Source organism: Monodon monoceros, unplaced genomic scaffold (assembly GCF_005190385.1).
Source record: "Monodon monoceros isolate NGI ecotype Baffin Bay Population unplaced genomic scaffold, NGI_Narwhal_1 Super_Scaffold_6, whole genome shotgun sequence".
Taxonomy (NCBI): Eukaryota; Metazoa; Chordata; class Mammalia; order Artiodactyla; family Monodontidae; genus Monodon; species Monodon monoceros.
Genome location: NW_021703783.1, coordinates 22,071,356 through 22,095,285, shown reverse-complemented (window position 1 = coordinate 22,095,285; position 23,930 = coordinate 22,071,356). Strand labels below are relative to the sequence as shown.

General features: G+C 43.0%; 1 protein-coding gene across 8 annotated transcripts in view; it reads right to left on the bottom strand.

Annotated features, from left to right (window-relative positions):
• PPFIBP1 (PPFIA binding protein 1) overlaps positions 1 to 23,539 on the bottom strand; it is a 177,522-nt gene extending 153,983 nt beyond the window's left edge. For all 8 annotated transcript variants that reach the window (XM_029205895.1, XM_029205900.1, XM_029205898.1 and 5 more), the window contains exon 1: positions 23,430 to 23,539. The gene's annotated coding sequence lies outside the window, so the exon portion shown is untranslated. The remainder of the gene's footprint in view (positions 1 to 23,429) is intronic.
• Positions 23,540 to 23,930: the final 391 nt, after the last annotated feature.

Genomic DNA, 23,930 nt, shown 5'->3' with positions numbered 1-23,930 from the left:
TGCTTTATTTCTAGATGGCAGCTTGACACACAATCTTCACACCCTTTAACAACACATCAACTTGAGATAAAGATCATTCATTCCATAAAAGGAATAGGAGAAAAATGAAAAGCTAAGTACCAGCTGAGTTGCCACAGAGACTTTGGGCAGTCAGCGCTGTGAGCACAGGGGGTTCTCCAGGGGCCTGAGAAGGCAGGACATAACATAAAAGCTGTCAAAAGATGACTTGGCCGGTCATCTGCAGGTAACTTAAAGTACACAATGTCCTCAAGTGTTTTGGTTTTATTTTCCTATCTTGGCGATTTCCAAGACCTTCCACGCAGTCATCCTTCTAGTTCTCAAACAACTTCCTAATTTACAATGTTCCTTTTAAACTATGTCACTTGCTCTTTGGACATGGAAAGGATATAAATTATAAATAAAGTCAGTTCCTTCAGTTAATGCCAGGTTTGGAAAGATGGGACTAGCAGAGGTCTGTAACCTAGGGTAATCGCGATTATTTTTAGCATCATAGGGGCAAGGGATGGAGAGATGGACATTCCCATCTTAGTTGAGGTGCCACCCCCTTGGGAATTCTTCCTGACCCGGGCCTGGGTTAGGTGCACCCACAGGACAATGAGGACCCCTCTATCACATCACAGTCTTCTGGAACCTTAGCCAGATCTGTCATGGTTATAAATGAACTTGAACTCTTTAGTACCATGTCACAGAATTTACTTTTAGTACGAGCTATGTGACCTCAGGAAGTTTTCCGTGTCAGTGTTCTCACGTGAAAATGGGAATAAGAGTACCTATCTCAGTCTCCTTGTTTGTGAAAAAAGAATATAACAGCGTCCACCTCAGAGTGATTGTAAAGATTAAAATGCTCTTATGAATTATAGCACAGAAAAGCATTGCAACATCATAAGTAGTCAATAAACAGCAACTATATTCATACTGCTGCCCTTACAAGTCCTAACTAATACATTAGTTATCCTCTTCTCTGTGCTTCTTTTAATCTTCACCAGCTAGATAGATAAGCCCTTGCATGTGATGGGGGAAAACGCCCCCGCAAGATTTGAAATCAGACAGGCATGGGGTAGTATCCAGACTCTGCACTTTTTCACATTTTAGTATCACAGAAACTGAAATGTGTCTTACATTCAGGGAAAGTGGGCATTATCTCCGATCTTGAGCAATTTATTTAATCTCTGTAAAACTAGTGATATTGCCTTCCTCTCCTAGGGTTGCAGGAGGGCACAAATAACATAATCATGCAACCCTCTAACACACGACAGGCAGCCCCGATTTGCACCTTTATGGGTCCACTGTCTTGTATATAAAAGACGCTTAGGAGGTGAATCAATATGTAGGTATATTGAATGAAGCATCCCATTATCCCTGGAAATTTTTAAAAACTAGGACCCAGACCCATTCCAAGCTAATGTGTGTGCATGTCCCTGCCAGAGCGGCCTACAGGAAAGGTCAGGGGCTTTCAGAACAGGAACTCTGAGGAGGGGCTGTGGATGGACACCCAGAGCCCTGTGCAAGGACCTGCGGCTGCTTCCAACAACCCACCCTGAGCCTCGGATTACCGTCCAGGCCCTACACGGGGCCACTGACGGTGTCCAAATCCCTGCCGAGACCCAGGTCGAGTTCAAAGTTCCTACGGGGAGGCCAGCAAGTACAGGAAGGTGCTTTCTCCAAATCCAGTTATAATTCCTGACACGTAACAACAGTTACCTAGTGTGGAGCATTTACTTCATTAAGCCCTACTTCACTCTTCACAATAACCCTGTGAAACATAACCAACTGCATCAGCATTCCTGTTTTCTGAGGCCCAGTGTTTAAGTCACACCTCTTATTAAGAGGCAGAAATCCACCTGGCTCCCAAGCCTGTGTCCTTCACCACTACGTTTTCTCTCTGGGAGGTGAGGAACATCAGCTGGAGAAGGAGGCGAGGTTCTTCCAAACTTCGAGGTCTCGCTTTCAAAACAGCCAGACAGGGCTTCCCTGGTGGCGCAGTGGTTGAGAGTCCGCCTGCCGATGCAGGGGACGCGGGTTCGTGCCCCGGTCCGGGAATATCCCACATGCCGCGGAGCGGCTGGTCCCGTGAGCCATGGCCGCCCGCTGAGCCTGCGCGTCCGGAGCCTGTGCTCCGCAACGGGAGAGGCCACAGCAGTGAGAGGCCCTCGTACCGCAAAAAAAAAAACAAAAAACTGCCCGACAGCATCCTTCCCACGAGGGTGTCAGGCCCTACTGCTCCAGGTGGGTAGAGGCAGATGGGGTAGATGGGTGGGGCAGTTCTGGGTGGAGTGAGTTTCAGTGGATTTCCAAGCCCAGTTGATGCTGCCTCTGTCCTGGGCCCTGGCCAGCCCTAACAGGTGGTGTTTTTCATTTGACCTTTTCCCGTGTCACTCGTTCATGATTTATTTCCCATAGCTCCAAGCAGCACCCTGCAGCTCACCTCTGGCCCTTCCTTTCCTGGATAGGCTTCCTCCATCTTTTTCTTTTCCGTTTTTTAAAACTTCTGGTTCTTTGAAAGTTTCTCTCCTGATGACAGTTATTTCTCCCTACACAGGACTGCATTTCCTGGCCAAGAAACTTTTCTCTATTCATCCTTTGCAGATGTGTCACAATGAAAAGTCATAGTTGGAGATTCCTCATCTGAACTTTCCAGAACGCCAATGATAAATGCACATGTGCAGGCATGTTTAGAAAGATGGAGAAGCCAGAGGAAGACACGCACAACGTGACAACTTTCCTTGCCCCCAATTAGGATGTCTGCTCCTTGCACTATCAGATCTCCTGAGACCCCAGGGATCACATGGAGAAAGGTCATCCAAGTGGAGGGTTCGAGAAGATACACTGCGCGCGTTTGACAGTCTCTCCTTCAGCCTTTCCTCTACGGCAATCACTACGCTGCATTAATCTCCTTCTCGGCTGAGGAAACCTGGAGAGCTTTTTATTTCGTGCCGTCTCCCACTTCTAGGCAATACACTAAAGCAGCTGGTAAATCATGCAATTACCAAATCATCACATCCCTCCAAGAGGTTCAGAGATGTGTGTTTTTAATACAGAAGCTAAGGCCAAGAACAGCTGCATAAGAGACAGTGACCTATTTATCTCTCCACTCCACCCATGGTGGAAACAGGTTGGGAATATCTCCCATGACTTGGCGTTACAGAGTTCCTGCGTGATAATGCAGACTGAGGCAAAGAATACAAGGGCTACTTCACTGCTGAGGGGGACTCACTGGAAGTGAGGTCCATAGGTCAGGACACACAAACTCTATCACCTTTGCTGGTGCCAGGCCCGAATCATCCACAACACACCCAGACTATGAAGATGATGGGTCGGCAGAACCCACCACCTCCTGCACTTACTAAAAGATAGAAAATGCTGGGGAACAGTGCTCATTTTTGCAATACGGCTTGATCTGCAGTTGGAAAGATATTACGTACAACTTTGGCCTTGTTTACTCATCTCACTCACCCGCAAACCATGCCAGACAGTTTCAGACGCTTGCTGAGCACAACTGGCTTTTGGAAATGCCAGAAAACTGATTCGTTTTTTCAAAGTACATTAACTTAACCTTTGAAAATGTGACTCCTAAACCATTATCCTCAACCATGACTAAAATACTGTATCAGGTAACTTCGACAGAACCTATACTCCCCCATGTTTGCCCTCCATCCGTAGGGTCCCCTGGAATGTTCTGAGTTTCATGGTCTGTGTGCCTTACCTGCCTTTTGTGGTGGTGACCCACCAATCCTGTAAATTCAACATGAATTAAATACCCCAGAAACAACTGCCTTCATGTACACATATGATGAATATGCCAAACATGCAGTAATTCATGCTTGGGAAAAAGTATTCAATTATGTGTCAGCCGTTTCACAAATATAGAAGCTGGCCCCTGCTATACCATAACCAGGTGTGAATATTATCCAAGTGTCTCAAACTTCGGAGAGGCTAGAGATCTGTTTGATTTATCATTAACGAACGGGTATGACCTCTTCCTTCAGTTTTGCTAAGGGATGCAAACTTTCTAACTTTGCAGATAAAGCGACTTACCATACTGCTGGGATTCTGGTGCTACATATTTTGTCTATTTCTCTCTTAAGGGATTAGATTCTCTGGGACAGGGTAGTGGTCACTACTGTGCTCCAACCAGACCCCGTTTTTAGGGCCAGTGCACCCATCCCCAGCTGCTGCCGGCTCACAGGGAAGGTCCTCAGCCAGTGGCAGGACACAGCTTCACCCAAAGTAATGCCCCCAGAAGGGGTGGCCAGGTGCCAGCCACTGGCTGATTCAGGGATACATAGGTCCAGCTCTTTGCCTCAGTCAGAGACAACTGGGCAGGGCCACCCCAGCTCCAGAGCTCACCATAAGGGCAGCCGGGGTCTCAGTTATTCCCACACTGCCAGTCAGCTTGTCCTCTGCCCAGCCCTGCTGCCTTCTTTTCCTCACCCCTAAACTCCTTCAGCATCCAACTCCTGGTGCGCTTCCAGCCAATCCAAAAACAGACAAGCAGTTTTCTAAGTGTAGAACGTTATTTTTTAAGTCACACTGAGGAAGTTACAGGCCCTAGAGGGACATGTTCTATCAAAGGTCCTGTGAAGGCTGAAGACAGTCTTTGAAAAATACTTGTGATTCCGTTTAAAAGTTACACATCTTGATAATCAACTCAGACCACTTTCTGAACACCAACCCAATGCAGTCACCAGGGACAGGAGTTTAAATAATGCCCAGGAGTATCACAGTTTCACAAGGGAGGTGAGACATCGCCAGGCGAGTGATCTGTGCATCACAACATCACATCACGTGGTACTGGAAACTGACACCAGACCACAGGTGCTGAGCTACGGTTTTTACCCCTGCCCATTAGAGTATACCCCCTCCCCACGTAAGACACACATGCTTTATAAGCTACATCAGAGGAAATCTTTACTCTAAAGCCACTTGAAGAGAACAGTGCTACACAGATGTATGACAATGAGTCCTGAACACTTTATTCCCAACATTCCAAACTTTTAATAACAGGGAACAATTCCTAGAGCTGATCGATTATTGATGACTTCGTACTCTTTACTGTATCCCCGAGAAAGCAGATGGCAGACAGGCCTGCGCAGGAATCAAGAGCTACTGCTACCACGTTGCCCAGGAGGCAGCACACCATCTCCCAGATAAACCTCAAGGAACTACCTAGTCATCATCCAGGCTCTAGTCCAGGTTAGGGTCCAGGGATGGAGTTAGGGATGTCACAGGAGTAGAAATCAGAGGAAAAGCAGGTGCTTGCATCTTATTACCAGAGGTTTGGATTCAGAATGTTAAAAATGTAGATAATGTATTCTCTATAAAAAAATTCAACTTAAAATCATACTACTGCTTAATGTTTTATAGCTTTTCACACACTGTCTCATCTGACATTCACAGCTCTCCCTGCAAGGGCTGGGCTGGTATTTTTATCTCAACTTTATGCCTGATTAAGTGACTTGCCCAGGATGACACAGCTGATCAATGTTGGGATCAGACTGCAGATTCTTGGTTCCAAGGTCCTTTCATATAAAATTCTGCCAATTTGCAATTTGTCTACATACTTCTCCAGGCTTGTGTACAAAGCCCCAAAACCTTGTCTCCCTCCTTCTGCCTTTATGGCTCCCACCTTCATACTACAGACCTATACTTCATGGGAACAAGGACTACCGATGGCATGGGGTCCTGAACAGGGTCACAAATCACCACCAAAGGTCTCTCTGTCTCTCAGTGACTCCAAACACTCCAGACTCTTTGTTGATACAGACCACAGCTTCTGGAATACGGCTGACAAGAGACTAGGGGATCAAGTTATACGACTACCAGCGTTCAGTGTCTGTGACTAACCTGCTTCATGCCAGTCTCATACACAAGAGGGGAAAAAAGAAGAAAATGCTTTAAACAGTTCACCAATTTCCTAGACACAATCATTGTTCTTAGGAAAGCCTTCCTACCCTCGTCAATAGGTTTTGCTACTGTTATCCAAGGCACTTGGTGGATTTTACTCTTGCCAAGTTGGCATTCTGTTTCTGCGATACAAAAATGCTGGGACTAAAGAGATCAGGTGAGGATGTTATGGTTTCAGGACCAGAAGCAAGCAGGTGGATGCATTACAGCTTGTGGACATGCTAATGAGAGCTAATTACTCTACCGACTCCACAAAAGCCAACCAGTAGCAACAAGAAATGCCTGGTAAAACTTGCTGGGTTCTCAGGCTTTGTTCAAAGAGCTGGTGCCAAAATGATCTGGCTGAAGTGATGGGCACAGGGCTGAACTGTATTGTTATCTCAGGATCACAAAGCCTAGTCTTTAGTCCTTTGTATCCTGTAAATCAGTAGTCAGGTCAGCACCAATTTTATTCTTCCAGATTTAACCTACTCTCTTAACCCTTAGCACCGCTACCCACTCTGCCCCCAAATGTCCACTTTGGCTGCAAATTAAGAAATCAAACGATGGGCCTGGAATTTTAGGGAAACAATTGCCTACTGACCATTAAAATTGGGTGTGGCATTTTATAATGTACTGCACTCCGTTTGCAACATTCGCAAGATTTGGCCAACAGTTCACTCACTTTAATCCTCGAACTCAAGACATAAAAGGAAACTGAGAAATCATGTAAATTTCACTTACACACTGATACTTAACTATATCCATGTTTCTTGGAAAGCATATACATACGGTATGAACTATATAAAAGCACAACTCTAATTTATGAATTTATATAAATTACATTTTTAAAAGGCTTTCCCATCCTTGTCTCTCTACTGCTACTAAAGAGAGGGCAGGGAATGGAAAAACCACAAAGCTACAGATCTAAATTTCTCAGAATAGGAATGAGAGCATTAGTTATTAACCCAATAAAGCCCCATCCTTATTAACTTTTCCCCATTCCAATACTAGGTTGATGTATTGTTGAAAATGCAATCATGGCTTCAGGGACAGAAAAACAAGACGGTCCAGGGCATATTTTAAAGAAGACTCCCAAAGGGTGTTATCTTTAACTCCATAGAAACAAGACTGCACTGGATTATAATTCTACAATAACAACATTTATAATTACTTGGCTCAATTTATTAAAATGGACAAGTCTGAATAAACATACAGTAGAAGTTAAATGGCAAGACAACCCACATGTTGAGATTCTTTAGTCAGAAATAGCAATAATATTAGCAAAGTTTTTTTTTTTAAGTGGTTAACAAGGTCTAGCGTAAGGACCAGTCAGATCTAACCCAACTTTTATATGGTATGAAAAAATGATTTATTTAACAACTCTTCTCCTAAGTTGTTTAACAACTTTGTATTTTCTTGTGTTTTTCTATAACTTTAACACTGCTCTGTTACCTGAATGTTTATGATACACGGACAAATAACAGCTCCATGAATAATGTCAAAATTCTCAACTATGTGTAAAGGAATGCCTGAGTTATTGCCCTTCTAGAGGACTGTCTGTGCTTTGTACATAAACACATAAACAAAGCATGTTTTATTTTGGCTGTGAGTATAGTCCTAAACTGGGGGTTCATCAGGAAATTCTCCAAGCAGAAGGATTTCAGAGAAGTACGCGACTTAGCTACACCAGAAAAGAAAATCTACTGAACAGGAAAATAAGTAGGGCAGATAAAGAAATGCTTCTTGCACTTAAATATAAATAACATTTACTAAAATTTCACAAGTCTGAGCAGGTTTACCAGCTATTCTGAAACTTTTAAACAAAAAAGAACAAAGGCATTTTCAGCATTGAGACTAGGAAACAATCGTTACTGAGCTTCCACAATGAATGGGCCAGGTACTGTGCTGGGCATCTTGCATGTACTATCTCAATTTATCTCAATTTAATGTTCCTACAAGACACTGTTGTTCCCATTTTAGAGACGCAAAAACCAATTCAATATGCTAAGACATGACTATCTTAGGATTCCAGCCAAGATATATCTGACTCGAAAACCTAAAACAGTTGCTGCTACCCTCTGCCCAACAGCATCACCAAGAAATTACACCAAGAAATTACAGTGATGGAATTGTTTCATAAGCTCCAGATTTTAATTATGCTTTTATTGAGTCGTAGTTTCCTCCAAATTAACGGAGATGAAAATAGTGTTTAACCTCATAAAGTTGAGGTGAGAAGCATATTAAAAAGCCCGAGTGAAACGAATGTGCAGAACAGGTGAGCACTGGTTGTTACTGCTACCGCCCTCTTCGGGCTTCGGCTAATGCAGCTGGTGACCTGCAAGTGAGCAGGGCTGTGGGCTCCCGCGAGCCCACTGCAGGGCAGGGAGCCACCTCCAGAGGCCGAGCAGCACACAACCTGAAGCCTGAGAGAATGGACCTTGACAGCGAGGAGTAGACAGGCCCCGTCCCAGGCTCAGTCTACCTTCTCCTGCACTAAACAAACAAATCGTTGTGGGCCAACTCTGTGCCAGGCACAGCCACAGGTGGCTCAGCAGCGGCTGGTCCCAGGCGCTCAGCCACTTGGGAATCTCTGGAAGGCCCCCTGCCTGCTGAAGCTCACTCCCACCCTGAGAGAAAGGAAATTTAAAACAAAACCGAATGGGTGGGGTCCCAACGAGAGCCTCATCCTTTCTAATCAACTTTCCCTATTCTCTCTCTCTCTCTCTCTCTCTCTCTGTCTCACACACACACACACACACACACACACACAGACATACACACTCACGCTCATGTGAAGGGTTTCCATGGTACATAGTGGGTGCCCATATTAGACCAAGCACTTTTATCCTCATTAGGAAACTCGACAGCAGTCTACTTTGGGACAGAATTTTAAACACTGATGACTCAGTATGGTGACTTCCAGAGCAGAAAGGGTTCATCTGAATAGAGATGAAGGAAGGTCGAAGATCCCCAGTGGAAAAGAAAATCAACAGATTTGACTACATAAAATTTTTAAAATTCTGTATCACTAAAAACAAAAATTTTTTAATCAGAAAAATTAGGAAAAAAAACTAGGTGAAAATATTTGCAGTAACTATGAGAAAGGGTTAATAAGGGTAAATAAATGAAATACATAAACTAGAGTTTATGACAAATGAGAATAACACTTAATTCCTAATTGATAATATGGGGAAAGTATATAAACAGTTTGTTAAACAGGAAATACGGCCAACAGTCATATACATGTTTGACCTCATAAACAGCAAATAAATAAAAAAGAAAAATGAAATACCTTTTCTACTAGAAAGTTATCAAATGTTATTAAAATGAGAATATCACTGCTAATGGCAGCAAAAATTAGTAGAAACTTTTTGGCAACTGATATCTACATGGATCAAGATATCCAGGCACTGTGACCCACACCCTTTGGTTCTACTTTTGGTCATCTCTTGTAAAGATGGGAATGATCTGAAATACAGAAAGATGCACAGCAAACACTGAAAACAGGCTGTATGTGCTGGATGGGATTAAATAAATCATGAAACACCCATAGATGGAACATCTCACAGTCCTTAGAAATAATATTTAGAGATATTATAGTAGTGTGAGGATATGCAAATAAAACAATGTTAAAGGGAATTCCCCGGCAGTCCAGTGGTTAGGACTCCATGCTTTCACTGCCGTAGGCCTGGGTTCAATCCCTGGTCAGAGAACTAAGATCCCGTAAGCCCCACGATGCGGCCAAATAAATAAATAAAAATTAATTGGGGTTTCCCTGGTGGTGCAGTGGTGGAGAGTCCGCCTGCCGATGCAAGGGACACGGGTTCGAGCCCCAGTCCGGGAAGATCCCACATGCTGCGGAGCGGCTGGGCCCATGAGCCATGGCCGCTGAGCCTGCGCGTCCAGAGCCTGTGCTCCGCAACAGGAGAGGCCACAACAGTGAGAGGCCCGCGTACCGAAAAAAAAAAAAAAAAAAAAAAAAAATTAATTAAGTAAAAATAAAGTGGGACACAAAATTACACACTCAGAATATTTCAAATATGGAAAAAAATACATGAATGAAAAAAATGGAAGGAAACACAGCAAAGGCAGTTGTACTTTTTTGTGGCAGGAATACTGAGGACTATCTTTTTAAAATTGCGTCTTCTTTATGTTTTTTCTATACTAACCAAATCTTCTAGAAGGCTCATATATTACTTTTATAATTACAAAAAATTTTAATAACAGCCTCAACTTCAAATCCACCAAAAAAAAAAAAAAAAGATGTAAATTCAAAAGCTCTCCAAGCCGATACACACCAAAACACTGTGCAGTAGACGGGTAAGGCAGTAAGCAGGGGGAAAGGGGCTTTGTTTTACACTTATAAACAATAAGCTTCTTGATGTGGAAACAAAAACTTTTCATGTCCCACTTATCAAAACACATTTTGGAAATTCACTAACCAAAACATTCTCCATCAGAGGATTTAAACCCACACACCAAAATTATCTCCACAGAACAAACCAGTTAAGCCAGCAGGAAGTTTATCAGGAACACCCTAAAAATTAATAATTGTTTTTACAGCTTTTATAAATCCACGCCAGCTCATGTTAGTACACAGTGTAACACACACAGTCTCCAGGGAGTCTGTCACTTCTAAACAAGAGAGCATGAAATCCTTTAACACACACAATCTCCAGTGAGTCTGTCACTTCTAAACAGGACAGCATGAAATCCTTAGCATAAGGCTTTTCCTCAGCAAGAATCACAGATATTCTGAAATTAAGCTTTTTGGGGTTCGCCCTCCCAAAAGCTGATTTTGCAGTCTTTGAGATTGTTTTCTTAGAGTGACAGTTAACTATGTCGAGCTCTTTGTATTCATTATCTTGTTTCATCTTCAGGGGCCTACAAGGCAGGGTTTCTCAGCCTCAGCACTACTGACATTCGGGGCTATTTCTTTGTTGTGGGAAGGGGCCTGTCCTGTGCATTGTAGGATGTTTAGCAGCATCCCTGGACATGATTTACTGAATGTCAGTCTTCCCTCCACCCCTAGTTGTGACACAAGGCATATTTCCTGACATTGCCAAATGATTACTACAGGGCACAATCACCCCAGTTTAAAACCACTGCTACAAACTATGTACTATTGTTGCCCCCATTTTACAAGTGAAGAAACACACACAGCTATAGGTTCATCTAAATCCACAGCCCAAGATCAAAAACTATCCTGTCTTTGTGCACAGGTAGGAGGTCTATCTTACAATATAACCGATACTACTTGAGTCTCCTTTGCATCCCCATGGAGCCTCGTCTAGGCCCCAATGCATATTGGCCGAATGAACCATTACTTTCATCACTTAAACATTCATTGAATCCCTACTGGATAGCAGGGCCTGGCAACAAAGGCACAGTCATGGCCTTCAACAAGTATATAATCTATTTGAAGAGTTAAGATATAACCAGAGATAAGCCATTTGGAGCATCCGTTTTGGGAAAAGCTTTCGGTTTCCTCATCTGTATGATGGAGATAATGCTAATGTCGCCCTCATATTTAAGTGAAATGGAGCGAGCAAAGTTCCTAGCACAAAGAATAACTTCAAAAAAACAACTACATACCAAATGCATGGTAATCCACAGGCACAGGCATTGGCAGAATCATGGCATCTCAAAATCACGGGGCTGGAAGGAACCTTCACAAACAACCTGAACTCATCACCCACTTGGTACTTTAGCATTTAGAACTCTAAAAATTTAATTACCTGCTTCCAGCAGAGTTTGCAGGCTGAGCTCAGACTGAGGCTCTCAGCAAGGGTCTCCCAGTGAACTACTTTAAGGGGGCCTAGAGGAAAGACGAGGGTTTAAGCAAAGAGAAAAACAACAGGAAATGTAGAAGGTTGAGTGGACTTAAAGCGCTCCAGGGGTGCAGAGCCTGGGTCTGAGCACAGCCAGCACGAAGACAAGCTTGGAGAAACAGGCCAAGATCAGATGAGGTCACAAGTGACACAGTGGTGACACTGACCAGGTGAGACCTAGTAAATTTTTCTCCTAAAAAAGCAACGAAGGGCTAAAACACAAAAAAAATAACATTAAAAAAACCCAAGGGCTGCTACAAAGCATACACCCAACTTACATTATGAAGTTGGAGAACTTAATTTCTCAAATTAAAAGATCAGCGTCCCAATTGCTTCACAGCATTCCCCGAGAACAACAGGCAAATACGTGCTCTAGATCTATGCAAGTGAAGGTTTTGCCAGAACAAGGAGTCAATTTTCCTCCCCGTGTCCACAGGTCCTCCTGTTCTCTAGGGCACCAGCATAGCCCAAGGAAACAAGAGCCCAGAGAAGCCAGATCTTCTCTTTGTTAAATCTGAATTTTCAATAAGTGAAATCTCCAAAACATTTGAGTACTGGCACAAATTTCTTAAATTACTGCGTAGGTCAAACCAAACCTGTCTGCAGGCAGTCTTCATCCCAGGCCCACCAGTGTGAGAACTCTGCTGCAAGCCAGAGCCCGCAGGAGATCAAAGCAAGGACCAGGCAGGGCAGGGTGGCCTTGTACCAAAGGTTTATTTGGAAGATGTGTCTGGCGGTGAGGTGCAGAATACAGGGAAGAGACTAACTGCAGGGTCTATGTCAGAGTTGATGGGGATGTAAACCAAGGCATTGGCGGAAGGAATGGAGAGTGATTCAGAAAACACTTGAAAGGCAAATATGACAGTGCTGATGGCCAGGATGGGGGTCTCTAGGATACCACACGCAAACCTGACCCACTGTAAACTTTGATAATGAAGCTGAGACTTTAAGAGCAGAAGGTAGCTCAGGCTTAAAATTGAGCTCTTTGACTTCCAAGAACCAGGGCAATCTTCACGGACTTGTAACCTGTAGTCACACACAGAACCCCAGGCTCAGAAACGCCCCACACCTGGTTTAATGCTCTGCTGTCATCATCAAGATTCCTAATGATGTAAACTTTGAACTTGTGTTTCGTAAATGAGGTCAAGATTCCTAATATTTTAAACTTTGAACTTGTGTTCTGTAAATGAGGTCTGATGGCACAGTGGACCGTGCATGTGAGCAGAGGAGATCTGTTTAATACGTGTGGCCACCATTCCTTGCTGCCCTGTTCATAATAGTGTTTGCAGGGCCCCATAAGCACAGAATTTCGGTGGACCCACGATGCATGGACTTCAATAAGACTCAAAGCGAGTTCAAGGTAAATGCGTTACAAATGCAACTGAGTAAGCAGGTGGGTGGGTGCTGACAGCAACAAGAGGCCATGCTTTCCATTCAATCCAGAACTTGCTGTACATGTAGAAACAAGGCAGTGTCTTTCTAAGAAACACTAACAACCAAAGAATCCTTTCATATCCTCTCTTACTCCTGTTACTCCCCTGTATTAATCAACCACTGACACTGAAGATGACGGCACAGAAGGAAAGACAGAGCAACCCATGGTTCTTTTTCCTTTCAGTCCTTCCTTCTATAAGCCGAAGACTGATAGACTGTGCAAATGGAGACGTGAAGTAAGGGTAGTCAGTTTTGTGCAGTGTTTCTTCTGTTCTGGTAGGAAGAATATACAAATGCATTTACAAACTACAAAATATTATGAAGTGTGTGACTTCAATAATTCTGCATACGTGTTAAACACTCTTATATTTGCATTTAATACTGGCATTGCATAAAATAAAGATGAACAATGACATTCATGTTGATAGTTTTTATTTTTAACTTTCCTTCACTTAGAATGACATTAAATAGCAAATAAACACCATGATGAGTAAAGAGAGAGACTATGGGAGAGGAAAAGCTTTTATGTTAGTACCTTTAACAGCACTTTTTCCTGCTTTTTGAACAAGGGGCCACACATTTTCATCTTATACTGGGCTCCACTAATTATGTAGCTGGTCCCACTGAGAACCACTGAACTCAAGAATATTATGCCCATCTAAATACGCTGCCCACGCTTGGATACGTTTTAACTGACATCATTCAAAGCAACCCCCAAAGGACCCACCTATGGACTGATGGCAGTGGTGCTGATTTTTAGTACCACACTCTTAATTATTAGATTGCTTCAGTCCTTTTCTCATCCCACTCATGTCACTGCAACAACAAATCTGCTGAAACACCGCAACCCAATGTCTTTCGGCCAAAGATCTTTCTAGAAATAACCAGTTAAACTGAAGATTAAAGACCTTACCAGGAGCAGCATGTAATGCAGAGGTCTCTCTGCTGGACAACTCCCCCTTATAAAGTATTCCCTGGTGCTCTGGTGGTTCAGTGTTAACCAAACCCAGGCTGCTTCCCACCACTCAGGACGCTCAGGTTTCCCCTGACAAGGTGCTCTGCGAACCATTCAGTGTGGTGTCTAAAAATTCCTCCTTCAAATACAGTCAAGTTTTCCTTTGTCTCATTTCATTCTCCTCTTCTTTTCTGTGCCACTACTTTCCACTTCAATAAATTAATTTCCTGCCTGGAGACACATCCTGGCAAATGTGTCAGTTTGCATTGTTTAGATGAGAGACTTCTGTCATTCTTTCAAATGTTTCCTCTGTCCCAATAATCCTGGAGACCCAGGCTCTCAGGAGCCTGAGTTACTTGTGTATGAATTTCCTCCCACCATCTCCTATTAGACTGAAGGAAAAAAAAAAAAAAAATGCGGACTCCCTGGGGTGAACTCACTCAGCTCTTATCTCTTCCAATCACATTTCTTCCCCAATTTCCCCATCCCTTCTTCCATTCCATCTGAAGGAGCACTCTTACAGGTTTCAAAGCTAACCCGCACTCTCCGCCTAATTCCAATCTATCCCTCTCCTTCTCCCCTCTTGTTTGCTGCTTTCATATCACCCTTTCTGCCTGGACCTTCCTCAAACCGACGCTGTCAGAGCACGTTATCTCCTTGCTCAACTCCTTGAAAGGCTGGGCTAACGGGACAGCCTGAGGTTCATCACCTCCCATGTCTTCTCAATCTTCTGCATTCTGGATTCCACGTCTACTGTGCTGAAACTGCTCTCCCAGCTCACGAATGGCCAGATGGCTGGACCAGGGGCCGTTTCTCAGACCCGTCCTTGTAATGGGTCTGCGGCACTGGATGGCGTGGACAGTCCACTTGTGTTGGCTGTGCTTCATTCCCTTGCCACCATCAACCTCCACCTCTCTGGGCATTCCTGCTCTGTCACCTTTAACAACTTTTCTTTGGCCTGACCATGTCCAAATGTCAAGAGTTCCCTGAAGGTTGTGTACTTGTTTTTTTTTTATTCTGCATCCTCTTCTTTGGCGAGTTCACCTACTCTGGCTCTTTAGGTAGCAGCCCTATGGAGATGGTCCATCACTCGAGGGACTAAACTCCGAACCTGAATTTCTAAATTCTTGCTTAACATCCTCGTGTGAATAAAATCAACTAACAATTCTTAATAGCTTTTCACATGCCATGTACAAGTGGTTGAGGATACTGACCCTGGAGACTGTACCTCTCTGCATTTAAATCCTGAGTCCTGTGACTTCCCTGGTGGCGCAGTGGTTAAGAATCTGCCTGTCAATGCAGGGGATGTGGCCTGTGAAGATCCCACATGCCGCGGAGCAACTAAGCCCGTGAGCCACAACTACTGAGCCCACACGCCACAACTACTGAAGCCCGCGTGCCTAGAGCCCATGCTCCACAACAAGAGAAGCCACCACAATGAGAAGCCCGTGCACTGCAACGAAGAGTAGCCCCCGCTCGACACATCTAGAGAAATCCTGCGCGCAGCAATGAAGACCCAACACGGCCAAAAATAAATAAATTTATAAAATAAATAAATAAATCCTCAGTCCAACACACACAATTGTGTGGCCTTGGGAAATTCACTTAGCCTCTCTGTGTCTCAGATTTCTCATCCTGAATAAGAACAGTACCTTTTCTCAGGGCTGATGTAGGGATTAAATCTAAGTTAAAATATGTATGACACTTAGAACAGTGCTTGGTACATACCAAGTGCTATGTAAGCATTAGCTATTATTATTGTTGTGGTGGTTATTCTCCTAAAAACCCAGTGAGACAGGTTCTATGATTTTACGAGTTTACACAATGAGAAAATGAAGGTAGGTTATTGTGGGTCATGATGGAATCTCAAACTCCAGATGATCAAATCTTAATTCACCATATTTCCCATTAAAATTTAACTTTTGCTGTGTGCCTTTCTTCAGGTTGTTCTATCCCTCCCCCCTCCCCTTGCCCCTCCTAATACCCCTCCTAACATTTAACATACTATTCCAAGAGTCATTTTTATAAAGTAATAGTTCTCAGATCCCTCCCCAACTTACACACTAAAAAAAAAAATCTCATTTTAAAGCATTATGTCACTCTTTTTAAACCCTCTGAGATCTGGCTATCGTATATCTTACCTCTCTTAACAATAGTGATCTTTCCATCTTATCTTTCTCTGACACTAATCTAATTATATTCTACACTTTGCTCCAAATCCAAGCATGCTCATTCCCCCCACTGCCTCAAAATTTCCTACTCATCCTTCAAGGCCCATTCAAATCCTACCGCCTCTAGTGGGATCCCACTAAACCCAATCCTTTGCTCAAGTTCATAGCTCAATGTGCTCTCTCACAGCACAATCTTCCACCACCTACCTTCAAGAGGCCCAACAAACTGATTTTTTAAACTTTAATACTTTTTACATTTCAAGAGTAATGCATGAGTGTTGTAAAATAAACATTAATATGCTATAAAAAAAAATTAAAGGTCCCTCAACTTCCCTGCCATCGTCATCCCATCCTCCACAAACCACCCCATTTAGCAATGTTTCTCCTGCATTGACAAATATAACTCATACACGTATGCTTGGTGGCTTTTTGTTCTTAAAATACATATCACAGACATCTGTTTAAGTCAGTATATTTTTCCCCAATTTTTTAACAACTAAATCGTTTTCCAAATCTGTTGTTTACTATTGTTATGTGTAAGGAGGGTCACCCCATTTCTGCCCCCATCTCCTGTATATGCATATTCTTAAGGATAAAGACCATGTTTTATTCGTCCTTATATCTCCAAGAGGACCTTGTACCAAGGCCAAGAGCTGCTTAACAAATGTTCAGTGAAATAGTAAAAATATCTGTCATCAATCCAGTGTTCACTGTGTGCCAGGACAACAGCTGTTGATGCTTCACATATATTGCAGGTAATCCTCATTACCCACCCAATTATTCCCACTTCACAGAAGACAAGATCACACAGCTCATAAGGACAGGAGACTCTAACCTATAATACATTTGTCTGACTCGGGAGCCCACCCCCTTCATCTCTATGCTTACAGGTAATAAAACGGTCATAAGAATACCCTTTGCTTTTTCAACCAAAGTTGGAGAACAGAAAAGCTCCAAGTATTCTGGTGTAGGCAGGTGGGACTGAGGATAAGAGACGGGTGTTGTTTTGGAATGAATGTTAAGTACATGGAGGCAAGTGGTTGCAGCCATAAAGCTAATCTACCATTCAGCCATTCAATCTGTTTACTGAGAACCTACTAGAAGTTGAATTACTTGCCTCCCCTTCTTAAGGCTCCTCACTACATTCTCCTTCAGTAACAGCTGCCGCCATTTGTTGAAAATCTATGTACCAAATTAGTCATTATTATTTCTATTCATAATTTCTAATACTGACAAAAATTCTACGAGACAAACATCAGTACCACATCTTACAGAGAGGAAAACGGAGACCCGAAGAAGTTAAATTTCTTGCCAAGATTAGACTGTAATGAATAGCCAAGCCAAGATTCAACTTGAGGGTCTGTAGGGCTCCAAAGTCCGAACCCTTATTCTGTCATCCAGGACGCTGCCTTTGAATTCTGAGAGAAAAGATGAACTATGACTTCTTTAAAATTTAAACTGTCAGGATCACATTTGGCTTCAAGTAACAGACCCAACTTCTGTGGTTGAACCAAATGGAGATTTGTTTTTCTCAAAATAAATCAAGAGGTGGGCAGACTAGGTCTGGTACAGCCGTTCCAGAAGGCCATCAGATTCCCAACCTGCTTACCCCTCAAGCTTCTCGTCTTTGGTCACAAGATGGCTTCTCTGCTTAGAAAACAGCATCCCTGCTCCTGGGAGAAAGAAGTACAAAGAAAAACAGCCTCACCGGCGAGCTCACAGAGGCCGTTCCCTTATAAGAGTGTGTGCGAGAGCCCCTCCCAGTTACTTGCATCTCACTGGCCAGGACTATGTCACCTAGATACCACCCAGCTGCAAGGGATTCTGGGAAATCAACTTTTTTTTTTTTTTTTTTTTTAAACTATCATGGTGAAAGGGTAAGCTGGGACAAAGTGAGACAGTGGCATGGACATATATACACTACCAAACGTAAAACAGATAGCTAGTGGGAAGCAGCCACATAGCACAGGGAGATCAGCTCGCTGCTTTGTGACCACCTAGAGGGGTGCGAGGGAGGGAGACGCAAGAGGGAAGAGATATGGGGACACATGTATATGTATAACTGACTCACCTTGTTATAAAGCAGAAACTAACACACCATTGTAAAGCAATTATACTCCAATAAAGATGTTAAAAAATAAAAATAATAAAATGGTTCAGCTGTAGAGAAAAAGTGGGCAGTATGGATATGACTGGGCATCTATCTGTGTCTGCTCCACAGGGTAATGTAGAATGTAAGTCACCCTAGAGAATCAAGGTACCCTGAGAAGAAAGCAATAGAAGAACCTTAAATCTGTGTTTAAAACCCACCTTGGTTGTGCAAAGTCACCCACTGATGGGGGTGGAGGCTGGAATAATGTGAAAATTTTACAGAAGCATCCAAGCAGCTGATCCAGAGGAAAAACACCAAGACCCTGGTGACTTAACACAAACCGTCCTGGCAGACTCACAGGTTCAATCAGTGTTTCCCGAGTCGTCACTATTTCCCTTCCTCCAACTCACTCACTTGCCAGAGTTATGTTAGATGACAACCTACAGGCTCATTTGACTCTTCCATCATTCATAAGAAAAAGTAGAGCGAGTTCAAATTCCAATTCAAGCAAAATAAAATCCTCCACCATGTGTTGTTATGAGAAGCATTACCTTTAGAAAAAGATAATGGTTGCAGGGATGTTACTTATGCAACTGCAGCCACACTATCAAGTTAAGGAGACCAGAGAGTTTTAGCCTGTTTGCATTTTCTTTCAAATAAAGTAAGTTCAATAAACGTTCCTCATAAAAACCTCATACAGTTCTGTGATGGCGAGATTATATTTGTGAAAAGTACTATATATGGAGAGAAGGGTGACAGAAAGCCAGCAAAAGGACTTCTGTGAGCTATCCTAGGCTCACAGGAAATACAAGATGACATAGCCATATTCAATGGTATGGTTCATAGTTACATTCATAGCATGGAAGAGGTAAAACCGTTTCCGATGGGCCCACCTACTTCTTCCCAAGAACTACCTTGCTTGCCTAAAGAATTTGGCCACTTACTTATGAATGGACTTGCCACTGAAAACAGCATCTTTAGTCTCTCTCTCACCAGGTAAAATTAAGTTTTCCTTTGTTAACCAACACACAACACGAGGAATCTGCATACCTGCTCCCTTGAATTTGCATCTGCTTTTTTTTTGACAAATGCTTAATTTCTCTAAGTTAAAGGAGAGGTGAAAATACCTAGCCTTACTCTGGAGTTCAAAGGGTGTCCATAAAATCTGTGGCCAGCCCCAAAAGTTATGGTACTTGATCTTCTTCCTCCACGGTCCACATTTGAGGCATGAGCCTCTACCAGAATGACTGATAGTCAATGCAATCTGAGTTTGTACAATTCCTTCAGTCATGGGCATTTTTAGATGCACCTCTATACAGAAACCACTCCACGGTCTTTCTATTCTGAACTCATTACATTTGCCAACAAAAACAAGGTTGTGAATGTGGGCCAGTCAAAATGTGAGTCACACCAAGTTCTAGGGAGACACGCAACCAAAGTGCAGTAACAAACTGTGACAACGCACCCACCTGGATCACTCAGAGTCCAAACCCACATTTCAGAAATAGAAGCTCTTCAAGGAGCACAGGCTGGTAGAGGTTTCACTCAAACCCTCCTCTCCTTCAAAAACCGCCTAACAAGTGTGCAAACTTAAAACTCCTGGCAGGGCCCACTTTTCCATCTAAAATCCAGTTGTTTGGTGTTTTAGATCCTTAAAAGTGGGAAAAAGTATTGAAGGGAAAGAAACCCTCACCACTTGGCTTTTTGAAACATTATCAACCAATGCCAAACTGGCATCAATAATTACTACATTTAAAATAAAGAGTGTAAAAGAAATAGAAGAGTCTTTGTATTTTCTAGGGTGGGTTAGTTCAGTTTCGGTTTTTTAATCCATTAGCTCCATTTAATAAAGCATCGGTCTTTATGGTGGTGATATATGTGACAAAAGCTGTAGGCTTTTGGCTAGGAAAATGGTTCTGACGTGCACTGCTATGAATTTGAGAAACAAAGGACATAACACACTACAGATGCAAAGAACTGCACAAGCCCAGAGTGGTTTTTGGATAGTGTCGATTTGGGGTCAGTTTGATGACTGATTTAATTGTGAAATTATCAACCTTTAGGTGAAGGGAAATGCTGGCCAGAGGACACTTTGTTCCCTTTGTCCCCAAACAACACCCAGTGTCACTAACCTTAACAGCTTTGACTCTCATACTTAAACCCATCTGTTCCACCATGGTTAGAAAACAATAATAAAATCATGGCTCCCTGAAAGATTTCACAGTTGGCTGCTCAACTGGGATTTTTTTCTTAATTTGAAAACTAATATGACTTTCTAGGGAAATCTCTGGGAATAAAGAAGTCATTATTGTGCACTGTCTCTTGTCTATGTTTTCGCCTTGAAGGAATGTTTCTTTAATAAAGAATCAAGACACAGACCCAAATGTGAGTAGATATTCATACATTTCATTCACTCATTCATTCATTGTTTTGAACAGGTAATTCAAATCAGGTCAGAAACATGTAATAAAAGACAGAATGATGAATGAAGTCTTCTTCCACAGTTGGAAAAATGTGCTATTTGGGATATACATATTTTTAAAAATGGGAGCTGAAAACCTCAAAAAGTTAACTTAACAAATTACCAACATAATCTAAATTAACTATAAAAATACAAATATTTCATGAATATGAACAACAGGTTTTAAAAAGAAGTCAGCTAGTCAGTAACTAAGGGGAAAATAATGACCTTGTTCTGATTTATCTCATGCTGGCACAGTGAGTGACAAAAAGACTACATAAACAGTTAATGAATTCTCTCTCACTGAACTTGTTTCCAAAAACTGTCTACAATGCCCTTGACATTAGGCACTATCGATCTGCAACAACAGTGTGCCCTGAATTTCAAGTCAACATCTGCCCACGAAGGCCAGATTATCACTTTTTTTTAAAGTAGCTATCGAAACTATGATAGTTGCTGGTCAAATAATTTAACCAAAACCTGATCGTACCTTTCTCAATAACTCAAACGTCTTTCAAGTTTTGTCCTTTAAAAGCACCATGTTTTACGATACCACATCTGCCTCCTACACACAGATGGAGAAAGAGAAATACTGGTTAAAACTAAGTTTGTAAAATTACTGTTACTCCACAAACTGTGAATGCAATTCAAAGCTTTGATATATTCAAGTCCCTAAGCCAGGACTCGCTTCTTGGAAAGAAGTATAAATCTGAATTTGGCACATCAGGATAACATCCTAAAGATACTACTTGACTGATTTTTGCAGCTCTGTCTTTCGGTATCACAAACAGCAGCCTGAATACTCCATCAGCCAAGGCTCCAGTGAGCTCACACCAGCCCACAGGAATTCTACCTCACCTCCTGCTCTTTCCTGCTGAAAAAGTACATTGGAAAACACCGTATGTTTTATGTACTTCCTACAGAACATAAACAGAAAAGACTTGGTCACCATTATTTCAGTGACATTAGGCAACTTCTGTTTCTTAGTCCAAAACACAAACCAAAATTAAAATGTTCTGGCCTTTCCAGTGAGGCATGCCTTGCCTTTGCAAAAAGCCTACTCTTAATCCACACTGTGCTAATTAAATTTTTCAAGAGCAATACAGATCCAGGTGTTTTATAAACAACAGCAAACAAAACACTTCTTTTTTTGCCCTGACACCTAAATGTCATCAGGCTAGAAAGAGGGAGAACCCCATCGACGAAGTCCTTTATCGCCACACTTCCCGACTTGGGTTTATTAGATGCAGTGATGTGGCTTCTTTCTTTCCTCCTCTCCCGGAAATGCCCTTACATACAGGCACCTGGGATGCAGCTTTTGACTCACAAAGAAGTCCACGCCCGTTTCCTCCCGACCTGGCAAGAGAAGGATCCTCACTGCTGAAGCACTCTGGTGAAAGAAAAGGGAAACTTGACTCAGAAGTCTCAGCCCAAACACTTTCCTTCTCCAAAAGAAAGAGCCTTCAGCACTGAGAAGGGAGGGTTCTGAGTAAGCTTATGACTCCATAATTTTTTCCCCAGAAAGTTAATCCTACCCAGTTAGTGGCCCAGGCACACAAAATCTCTAAACAAGAAACAGAAAGGATTTGAAACAGGAAATAAACACAAAATCAGAATTCTATACGTCCACTTATCAAAATACCATCTTGCTCCTGACTTGCAATTGCTTCCCCTAAATACCAAACTGGGGCACTAAATCAAGTTCTTCTTCTATTGCTCTCTGCACTTCTTATTGAAAGGAAGGATTTGTTTTGGTCCCACATGTTGAAAAATTCATGTTCCTCTAATTAAGAGTTTGTATGCCGCGCCTTCTGCCACATTTCCCTGTTAAAACTCGCTCCTCTAAAAAAGATCCATGAAAACAACTACCAGCCCTCATCCTTCTCTCAAACAGCCAAAGAAAACAGATCTGAAGAGTCTCAGCAGCCTTCCTAAACCCTCCAGAACACAAAGTTGGCAACCAAAGGAATTCTCCGTTAAAATATGAGTGAAAGAGAGCTGGCGTTGAAATGTGCCCCAAGAGACCGGTTTTCCCACAAGCTCATAATTAATACACCTCATGTGAATTTCTCACATCCTGACTGGACTGTATAAAAGGATTTTTTATGTTCCTATATAAGAATATATAAGAATAACGATGACAGACTTTCATTTAAATCAACATGGCCACAGGCGAGCTAAAAAAAATACAAAACTTTTGTTCTGTCTCCAAGAGCATAATTTTTGAGTCGATATTCCATAAACTTTTTGTGACATTTTAAAATAACACCCCCCCTACACACACACACACACACCACGTCTCTGATTGGGGGTCTCAAGTATTGCTAGGAGACTGGGGTGTGGAGGGTTTAAGTACCCAGACAAGATCTTACAGGTCCTATCCTGGAGGTATTCTTCACACATAAGCTAGTTGGGAGCCCCAGGAGTCAAGCCCTTACCCCATCCCCAAAAAAGTGCCCGTTCCCACTGGGAAACAGGAGGGAGCTGGAAAAGGAAATCGAGCGGCGAGAAGGGGCAGCTGCAAACACACAACGGTGCCACTGCCCTCCGGTCCCAGAGAGGAGCCGAACTCCCTTACCTGCCTGAGCGAAGAGAGCCGCCGGCACGACTTGCAAAAGTTCTGGTTCACCTTCGCCCGGAGTTCAAAGCGCCGGCACTCTGGCCCCGCCACAGGCTGGCTACCCCGAGTCCTCTCCCGCCCCGCTCCCGCCTTCCCCACCCTCTCGGCCCTACACCATGTCAGGAATCCGGGCAGGCACCGAGCTGGGAGCTGACATCACTCCCAGTCCCAGGTACCTCCCCTCCCTCGCGCCCTCTCCCCTCCCCGCCGCAGGAATGAGCCAAAGAGAGTGCGCGGGGGGGGGCGTCGGCGCGCCCCGCCTCGCGCTGATTGGGCCCGCGGACTGTCACTCAGAGGAGCCCACTAATTTTACACATTCCTCGCAGAGCCCGGCGAGGGCTGGAAGTGGGTGTAGATGGAAAAAAAATGCTGCCTTTCCTGCTCTCTCTAAGGGAAGGAGAATAATGGTACGGGGCAGATCCTTGCGGGTCCTGTTTTAAACTTCTCTTGGTGCATTTA